Source organism: Carettochelys insculpta, chromosome 19 (assembly GCF_033958435.1).
Source record: "Carettochelys insculpta isolate YL-2023 chromosome 19, ASM3395843v1, whole genome shotgun sequence".
Classification (NCBI taxonomy): Eukaryota; Metazoa; Chordata; order Testudines; family Carettochelyidae; genus Carettochelys; species Carettochelys insculpta.
The window spans coordinates 17,304,976-17,315,415 of NC_134155.1; the positions used below are offsets into that span (position 1 = coordinate 17,304,976).

Genomic DNA, 10,440 nt, shown 5'->3' on the forward strand with positions numbered 1-10,440 from the left:
ACAGGGGTCGACTGCCGACCTCTGTTAGGTCAATTTGGTGCATCCCTACCGTACGTGCAAAATCGAACCCTGGAAGATCAACCCTAAGAGGGTAATTGTCTGCTTGGTAACCTTGGGCAAGTCACTTCCCTTTGTGGGGCCTCTGTTGGCTCATCTGCAAATATAAAGCTGCTTGGCCAGTTCACAAAGTGCTTTGAGATCCAGGTCTGGCTGTAGCGCAAGGTCAGCAAGGTGGTTATTTTGGACCAGGCACCATCAGAGCTCCACACTCCAGCTGAATATAGCACCCACCCACAACCAGCCAGGCCCCACTGTCAATATGCCATCTAAAGCCCTGCCCGCTGGCCAGGTCCTGCTGGGCCAGCTCTGATGAACAGCACTATGTAGAGCTTGAGAGCTAGGTGATAACGTCACCCATTTTGCTGGGCATCTATAGACCTTTCTATCAATATTGTTGCCCCCTTAGCTCCAGAGAGAAGACAACTTTGACAAATCACCACAGTAGACAAAAACAACACAGCAAGCAAATGAAAAAGCCACCTCTGCCATAATTGGATGCAACGGGAGGCTTGCCTTCATAGAACAGCTGAGTTTGGTCCCTGATCTCTATCCTCTCCACTCTGCTTCATGAAGGAAGTAGGATGGAGAAGAGAGGGTCTATATTAGGAAATAGAGGTGTTTCGAACATCAGATCTCCAAACAGTTACTACAGGATGGCTACTATTAATTCTTCCTAAATTCTGCTTGACACAAAAGCACTGTGCTCTTCCATCCAAGGACTCCGCAATGGTTGCTATTCTATATAGGTTCCGTAACACACTCTTACTGTCGTATATGCGTGTCCTCAAAGTCCTGGGAGGAAAACCATGATTAATCACAGAGTCATCGAAATGTAGGGCTGGAAGAGACCTGGAGAAGTCATTGGGTTCCAGCCCCTAGGCTGGAGCAGGACAAGCATAAACCCCATATAAGTGTTTGTTCAACTTGCTGTTAAAATCCTCCAGTGATGGGAATACCACAATCCCCTTCGAAAATCTGTTCCAGAGCTTACTTGCCCTGAGAGTTAGGAAGTTTAGACAGGGGAACAATGTAATCCATTTTATTAACCCAATACATTTTTTATAGTTCAACATAAGAATTTCAACGCCATTAAAGAATTCTGTGCAGGTGCTAATTGTTGATGAAGAGAACACAGTTTCTATCACAAGGTGAACTATATTGATCCAGTCACTGTGATTTGCATTAATAAGAGAACTTGATCCTTTCATCGTCAGAGCTGCGGCCCTTTTGATCAAGGATTGAGAGAGAGAGAGAGAGGGAGAGAATGAATGAATGTTCATGAGCATGAGTGTGTGCACATTTCAATAGGTGGAAAAGACAAGTTAACGGCTACTGGGACACATTACACTTTCTCTCCTATTACCTGTAATGCAACAGTTAAGTGAAGAAAAGGTTCCTTCTCCATACAAGGATTAATATATTTGCCAATACGTTCTGCAAACTTAAGGAAAGCAATCCAGATTGTAGCCTGCCTTATCTCCTGTTGCTTGCTGAATCATGGTGTATCACATGAATTATTGCACAAAATGTGTGGGTACAATAACTAATGTGGCATTAATGATGGCTCAGTAGAGACCTGCGATGCTAAACAAACACCTTACTTCCAAGAGCACTTTCCCAACCAATGAACAGGTGACCTTGTCATTAACGGGTTACAAAGCGAAGTTAATGATCTGCAGAGCTAGGATCAAAACCTGAGCTGAAATTTATCCCGATTCCTCTTAGCCCTGCAATTGCACGTGACATTCAAGGTGAAACACCACGCAACAGCTGTACAGCTGAAGAGTAGAATCCAAATCCTACCATCGCTGCCACGGCAGGGAGCAATCGGCCATTGCAACCTTTGAAAAAGGTCTCTTGTTGTCTGGGGTAGGACTCCATGAGGAAGTCTGGGAGTGATAACCAGATATACATCCTTTGCTGCTCTTTGGAGCAAAGAGCAGGCTTCTTTCTAGATCTTGCTGTGCTGACTGTGTTAGGTATCTGTGGAGCCAGGGACCGGATTCACCTCCCTGCTCTCACACAGTGCAACCCACATGCCTACTGGTGTGGCTCACTGTCCCATGTAGTCTAACAAAACAGTCCAGCAGTCATGTAGCACTTTAAAGACTAACCGAATAATTTATTAGGCGGTGAGCTTTCATGGGACAGACCCACTTTCTCCCACGAAAGCTCATCACCTAATAAATTATTTTGTTAGTCTTTGAAGTGCTACATGACTGCTGGTTTGTTTTGTTAGAATATAGATTAACACAGCTGCCTCTCTCTTACTGTGTCCCATGTAGTGGCAGCTACATCACTTACACAGAGAAAGAACAGGTCTCCTTTGCAACCTTAGCTGAGAAGATGCCAGCTTTTAGCTCATGCATTACAGCCCCTTGTATGAAGCTCCAGAGGTTCCAGGTTCAAGTCCACCTGTGGGCAGTTACAACCACACCCCTCTGGGAACCTCTGATATGTGGGCCAGAGTCAGCATCCCTTGTAAGCAGAGTGCTTGGGTGGCCACCCAGTTGATTAGCAGAGTGCCCACAATGGGCATAGTGTGTTTCTATTGGTGGTGTATATCTGCACATGCTTTGGGTTGCATAACAAAGTTGATTCTCCCCATGGAGGGGGAAAAATTAGAAGGAACACTGGCCAGAGTGTCTGCGTGTCTCCTCTCCCAGTGTTGTCTTAGTCACTGTGGATAGGTTCTGTCTGGGTGGTTGCATGGGAAGAACGTTGCTTAGGCCCTGTTGCGGGATAGTGCAGCAAAGGGCAGAATTCAGGTCCACTGATGAGACACTATCACAACCACTGGAAAATTCCTGGCAAGACACCTCTCCATTCTGTTTACTCACAGTGCCCTCAGTACGAAAGGCTGCCTGCCAGAGCTTCTTCCCAGCTGGTGGCGGTATTATATTTTAATGCCTGCTACCAAAGGTGTGGGAGTCACAGGACCTGCACCCCCAGCTGCAGTCAGATGCTACTCTCAGCTGGCAGGTAGAACAGAAGGTCTATTAGATGACAGGGTTACAGCATAGAACACTTGTCCGCCCAGCAACCAGAAGCAGACAGTAAAGTCCATCTTGGACAAAGGGGGCCCAGAGCTAGGGTTGGGCCCCCCCTCTTCTTCCCAAGCCAGCTCAGACTAACTCAGACACCCAGCAGCCTCCTGCTAGCCCCACCGCCAGCCCCTCCTCTCGCCTTTGTCCTACTTCCTGGGCAAAAGATGTTACCTGGCTACACACCTCCTCTGCTCAGCTTGCAAAGGCCATCAGCCAGTGTATTTGTGAGGGAAGATGTCACATGTGAAACTCCCATCACCAGTAGGTATTAGTGCAGTGCCCTGGGAAACTGAGGCACACACAGAGTTACTGCAGGACAGTAGAAATCGTACCCAACCTAACAAGCTGACTAAAATCCCCACCAGGCCAATAAAATCTGCTCTTTGTCACAATGCCCTGTCACAGTTTTCTACCCCAGCATTGGCTGGTCCAGTTGTGTTGAGCAGGGTCGTTCTTATAATAGTTTACTATCCCTGTGAAATGTCTATTTTACATTTTGATACAAACAAAACATGATCTTTCTGAGTTAGGAAGATTTATGACTGTAACAAGATGTACAAACAAGAATATTTGTTGTATGAACTTTATTATTGTTTCAAAATCCAGGCAGCTAAATATATTCTTAGATGCGGTATAATACATAAAAGTGAATTACCATTTTCTACCCAGGAAGCATCCAGGTATGGCCTGATTAAGCCATAGATATTATAGACCCATGCCTACAAAGCCAACTATTGGAGTCGAACGATTCCATTGAAATCCCAGCTTTGGAATTCAATTAACAGACAATTACAAGAGGCTAATGTAGTTAACAGAAATCAACATGGCTTTTGGAAAATAGATTCTGTCAAACTAACTTGATTTATTTTATGAGATTACAAGTTTGGTTGATAATGGTGATACTGTTGACATGGCATACATAGATTTCTGTAAGGCATTGGATGTCATGCCACAAGACATTTTGATTAATAACTAGAATGATGTAACATTAAATTGTCACACAATAATGAATTAAAAACTGGCTAACAGAAAGCTTTTAAAAGGTAATCATAAATTGGGACTGATCATCAAACAAGGGTGTTTCCCGCAGCGTCCCAAAGGAGCTGGTTCTTGGACAACATTATTTAGTATTTTTATCAGTGACATGATGACAGCATAAAATTATCACTTATGAAGTTTGCAGATGACACAGAAATTGCAGGAATGGTAAATTACAAAGAGGACAGGTCACTGGTTCAGAGCAATCTGAACTGTTAGGTTAACTGTGCGTAACCTAATAATATGCATTTTAATACTGCTAAACATAATACTCGAGGAACCAAAGAGAAGAGGCTGTACTTAGAGGATGGGGAATTCATTCCTGGGAAGCAGTGACCCTGCAAAAAGATTTAGGGGTCCTGTTGGATAATTGGCTGAACATGAGCTTCGAAGAGATGCTGCTGCTAAAACTAATGGGATCCTGAGATGCTTACGGAGGGGACTCTCAAGTAGGAGTTAGGAGAAGCATTTTACCTCTCGGTGGCACTGGTATGATGAGCTCTGGCACCCCCAGGTGAAGAAGGAGGCTGAAAAATTTGGGGAGAGTTCAGAGAAGAGCCAGGAGAATGAGTAAAGGATTAGAAAACATGCTGTAGGGGTATATTCAAGGAGCTCAGCCTATTTTGCTTTAGAAAGAGAAGGTTAAGGGATGATTTGCCTACAGTCTATAAGTAGCTACACAAGGAACACATAAACAAACAGAAAACATCAAGGTCATCAAGTTCAGTCCCCTGTCATCATGACAGGACCAAGCAACATGTATCATTCCTGTTAGATATTTATCTAATCTGCTCTTAAATATCTCCAATGATGGAGATTTCACAACCTCCCTAGGTGATTTATTCCAGTAATTAACCACCCTGACAGTTTGGAATTTTTTCTTAATGTCCTATCTAAACCTCCCTTGCTGTCATTTAGGACCCTTGCTTCTTGCTATCCTCAGAGGCCAAGAAGAAGAATTTTTCTCCCTTTTCCTTGTAACACCATTTTAGGTATTTGAAAGCTCATATCATGTCCTCTCTCAGATTCTGTCATGGGCTCTTCAGTCTAGCACAGAAAGGTCTAACATGTTTCAATATCTGGATGGTGAAGCTAGATAAATTCAGACCAGAAATAAGGCACAAATATTTAGTGGTGAGAGTAATTAACTCTTGGAACAATTCATGAAGATTTGTGGAATCCACCGCAACCAAACAATGACAGTTTTAAAGTCTGGATTTTTATATGAAAGATCTGCTCTAGGAATTATTAGGGGGCAGTTTGAAGGCCTCTGCTAATAGGTATTCAGACTAGATGAGAGCAATGGCCTTTCTGGCCTTGCAATCTATGAATAGTTACATCTCTGGGAGGTCATTGGCTCATGTTGTCCAAGGCCAGGTCTATGCCACAAAAGAAATTCAACTTCAGATATGCAGCTCCAGCCACAAGAATTGTGTAGCTGGAGACGATGTACCTTAAGTTGAGTTTCCAGTGCAGCCCCATTGCAGCAGGTCAATGGGAGTAGAGCAGGATCTCAACATTCGCAAGGGTTCCATGCCAAGAACCCTCTCGAATGTTGAATTTCACAAATACAGTACAGTACTGCATGGCAGCTGCTCCCTCCTGGAGCACAGCTGCTGGGGCTCCTACTCAAAGCCCCAGGACAGCAGGGGCTGCTGGTGTTTCTGCCCAGAGCCCTGGGGAAGCCATGGCTGCTGGAGCTCCCTGCCCAGAGCCCCTGGGAAGCGGCAGCCACTGGTGCTCTCTGCCTGTCAAAGCATTGGGAAATAGCAGCTGCTGGCACTCCATGCCTCGGAGAACCACGGAAGCGGCCGCTCACAAATAGTTGAATTCGCAAACCTTAGGTCTGCAAATGTTGGGACTCTACTGTAACTCTCTTCTGTTCGTGATTATGAGGAGTACGGGAGTTGATGGAAGCACCCTTAACTTTCAGTTTAGTGCATCCATAGGGGACTCACTAGTGATGGAACATGCAAACATAGGTGTGAAAATGAACATGTCCGTTATTTGGCAAACCTGGCTTTGGATTTTCATTAATTTTAAGATGAATGCATTGGGTGAGAAAAGTTGAAATCTGACACACATACACACACACACACAAACACACACACAAAGTGAATTTTAAAGCAGGGGAAAGGTGGGGAGAGCCCACTAAATATTTTGAAACGGATGATTACAGACACAGAACAAAAACCAACAGAAGAAAAAAGGAATGAGGTGTTATGATGCAGCAGGAAATAAAGAAAGAAAAAGAGGGGGAAGCCATGGAGGGAAGCAGATTAAAATTTTGTTGATTGTGTACCAAGATGACCTTACAAGACACTTCTGTGACTGGCTTGGCTGTATCCATTATCAATATAAACAACAATACTACGAGGACTGCCCAACTTTAGGGGGCACTGGGAAGGGATACATACCAGAGGTTGTAAAGTGACTGCTGTGTCCCCCCTTTAAAATTCTAAGCATCTACCCTTCCTGCCCCCATCTTTCTGTTTGCAAAAATGACAGGTTTAAACAGTGCTTATAAAACCACTGCTTGTTTTGCAGGGCCCTGCTACCGAGCTGCCTCCGGAATGTTTCTTGACACATAAAGTTACTCTATCAAACTGCAGTTTTGATTACTTTGGGGCTGTTTTTTTCAGGATATGCTGTTATTTATTGTAATGAGCTCAGCTTGCCCTATCATTTGAGTTGGGCTAGGAGATTCCACAAGCCTTCACAACAGTGATGCCATGCAAAATTTCTGCATGTTGCTGTAGAACAGCTTGAAATGGAAATTACAACAGACAACATATAATCATGTTAACAACTCCCCATCTTCCCTAGTTAAGATGGGGGAACTTAAAGAGAGAAATTACTACAAATCACATGGAGAAAGGAACCTTCCTAGTAGACCCATGTTGCCCAACAAACACACATTCAGCTTCTGCAATAGAATAGATCACGTGTATAACTATGATTTAATGTGAAGAACAAGCCCAGTGTTTAGGAGGGAGACTGTTCACAACCCTGTTGCTGAGCTAGCAGTTGACAATAGAGGGATCTGGTTCTCTCTGGAATCACAACAGGACCAGCCTGCGAGGTGGGGGATGGGGTGGGGTGCATTTCTCTGCTATGGGAGAGAATCATAGGCTCAGGAACAGATCTGCTGTGAGATATGAAGTTAATGCCTTGATTACACTGAAGTTTGCTGCATTAGGCTGTGTCTACGCTATGAGATAAATTCGAATTTAAGGCAGTTAGCTCAGTGTTACCCCATGATTGTCTTCGCTGTACATACCATTAGCTCAATTTAGGGAGAACTAATCTCAAGATTACAAAATTGCAGTTACCTGATGGGTGTAGCATCAAGCTCGAATTGAAAAGTTCAATTAAAGGCCAATGGGGAAGCGCGAGGTCTTAAATTCAAATGTATTAGCCTCCAAATGTGTCCTGTACGTAACCCACAACGCTCCACAGTGCTCCGCTCTGGCTACTGCTCTCCAGGTGTGCAGCAATTAGGTAACAAGATGACCTTGAATTTCAATTCGGGACCAGGAAGCTTGTGGCTGTGGAATCACGTTTGTATGAGAGCCTAAGAAACGTCTGTCTTTGCTATTAGCGCTGTGAGCGCATCTACCCATCACAGATAGCTCCAGCATGGAGTTCGTGAGTCTATCTCTACACCTGTTATATTTTTCTGCACTGCCAGGCACCAGATGCTGCCCTGCTGTACCATGTGGCAACAAGGCTGTTGGGGGGTGGGGTCATGCTTCCATAGGTGGCTGCGAAACTTCTCAACGGTTTACATTTGTGCAGGTCCCCTCCCTCTCCCACAGGTGCCACGTAGCTGGGGTCTTTCCCATGCTCAGCCACATCACATGGGTAGCCCCTACCCAACAAAAGCACATGCCTGCCATTCAGTGCTGACAATGCTGCCAGGCAGCACCATGTCCTGGCTTGTGTGTGGTTAGGGCTCCGAGGGTGGGAAAGAGTTTTCGGGGCTTGCTGCCACTGGGAGGCGGGAAGCCTCCCCTGGTGGCTAAGATATTTGGGGGAGCTACTTCAGCTAGCCCCCTGCCTTAAATATACATTCGGGGGCTGCCTGCCATATGGGGGACTACTTCAATTGGCCCCCCACCAAAGATTTTTGGGGCCTTTCTGCTGCTGGGGGGAAGTTTCCCCTGGCAGCTCAGGTATTTGGGGGCTTGATGCCACTAGGGAGTAGTTTCCCTCAGTGGCTAAGATATTCAGCGGGACTACTTCAACTGTCCCCCCGCTGAAACTCCCCAGCCTCCACACCCCAGCAATGGACCCATGGGGCTTGCTGTTGTTGTGGGGGAACTCTCCACCGGGGGCTAAGATTTTCAGGGGTGGTGGAACATTTCAACCAGCTCTGCAGCCACAGACCACAGCTCCCCCTGCCAAAAATATTTTTGGGGGCTTGCTGTCCATTGCAGACACCTGCTGCTTGTTGCAAAATCTTTGATATTTCAGTTATAAAATCTTTTTTCTAACCTTTCCTGTCTGTCTTCATGCTTTGACCCCTGCCAATAACACAGGATGGAGGGCCAGTTGAGATTCCTGTTTCTGCTATAAGTTCATCTGAGAGGACAGGAGCCCCTGAGCTGTCTGGGTCAGCTCTCAGACAATAGCAGAAACTGGGCTTGTCTGGGATTTGAACCCAGGACCTCTCCCACCCTAAGGGAGAATCATACCCCTAGACCAACAAGCCCTTCGGTGTATGTAAGTTCACTGTCCTCCCCCATGTTGGCAATGTCTGTGTAGTGAAGAGAGAAAATCAAAAACTTTTTTCCTAGACTTTTCTATCCCCTTTCTTCTAACTTTGTACTCCTTCATGCAGGGAAGAGTGGGTGGAAGGCCATTTGAGAGTACAGACTGTCCCTGTGTTATTGTTAGGGATCGGATGCAATCATGGAGGGGGGACCGTCAGTGGATGGCCAGCTGAGAACACAGCCTGTGCACAGGCCTGTGTAGTGCACTGGGAAGCCAAATACCCTCCCCTCAGCAACTCTCTTTTTTCAGGAACTTTACTATCCACTCTTTCTTCAAGCTCTTCAGGGTCCCTGTGTTATTTTCAGGGATTGGATGCAATCACGGGAGGGGGAACAGTCAGTGGAGGGCCAGTTGAGAAGACACATGCTTGCTGATTTTTATGAAATCCTTAATAACTCAGTTACAGAAGAAAGAGATTTCTGTTAGCTTTGCCATCTTTGTAGATGCCCTACTGTTCTTTCCTTCTGACTGGAAAAATGGACATTTGCTTAACATGGGAGGGGAATCAGGAAAATGCAGTGTGGGAAGATGATGTCAAGGAGCAGCAAGCATACCCAGAGTGCTGTGGGGATGAAGGAACTGTGGGATAGATTCCCACAATGCACTACTGCAACAGTTGATGTCTGCCAAATGGAGTGTGGTAGCAATAAGTCGACTTTCTGAGGAGCAAGTGGGGAGGTGGTGGTCAAAATCAAATTTATAAATTCTACAGTTACAAAATCAATATTAATACATTCGATTTTATCTCATAGTGTAGACACAGCCTTAGTGATGCCAACACAGAGCGGCAAACCCTCTTCCCTGCAGTTAGAGCAGTATACAGTATTCACATAGTAGATGTGTGTTTGCTACAAGACTTCACAGGACCAGCTGCTGCTGGTGAGCAACATTTCCCCTGGGAACATTCTCTCTACTGTGAATTGTCCACTCAATAACAACAGCCTAGCTACCATATAAGAGCAATATTTGGGGCATCACATCCGGGGCAGGGACCGGCTGGTATGTAGGGGCATTTTCTCCCCTCACCCCACCATCTGTATCTTTCCACTCTCCCCACCACCCCTGGCCCTTCAGCTCAGCTCCAGGACCTAGAGGCCTCTGTGCCCTGGCCCTGCCTGATGGACTGGGTGTGGGGAAGTCTGGAGGGAGGATCTGAAGACAGGGATTTTTCAGGGATGAGGGAAGCTGGGGTTGGGGATCAGCAGAGGTGCAGTGGGAAGGCTTCCTCCCCCCTTCCTCAGGGTCTGACTTCCAGGCAGTGTGTGCAGCAGGAGGGTGGAGACGGGGAGTGTTGCTATTTTGCAGTGGAGAGTATCAGGAACTTTGCACTGGAGAGGTCAGAGGCTTTTCCGTTCGTTCCCTTCCCATCCTTCCATCTCCACTGTCCATGCTAGGAGCCACCCCATGGTGCATGGTGCCCTCCCCAGCCAGCCATCTGTCACCAGGGTGGCACATGAAGCAGCCAGCCAGAACATCCTCAACCTATCCATGGCAGCTGGGCTCTCTCAGCCAGACTTTC

At 46.0% G+C, this 10,440-nt stretch overlaps 1 non-coding gene across 1 annotated transcript; it reads right to left on the reverse strand.

The window, feature by feature from the left end:
- Positions 1-8,787: 8,787 nt before the first annotated feature.
- On the reverse strand, positions 8,788-8,859 carry TRNAP-AGG (transfer RNA proline (anticodon AGG)). The gene has a single exon. It is a non-coding gene; the product is annotated as a tRNA-Pro (tRNA).
- Positions 8,860-10,440: the final 1,581 nt, after the last annotated feature.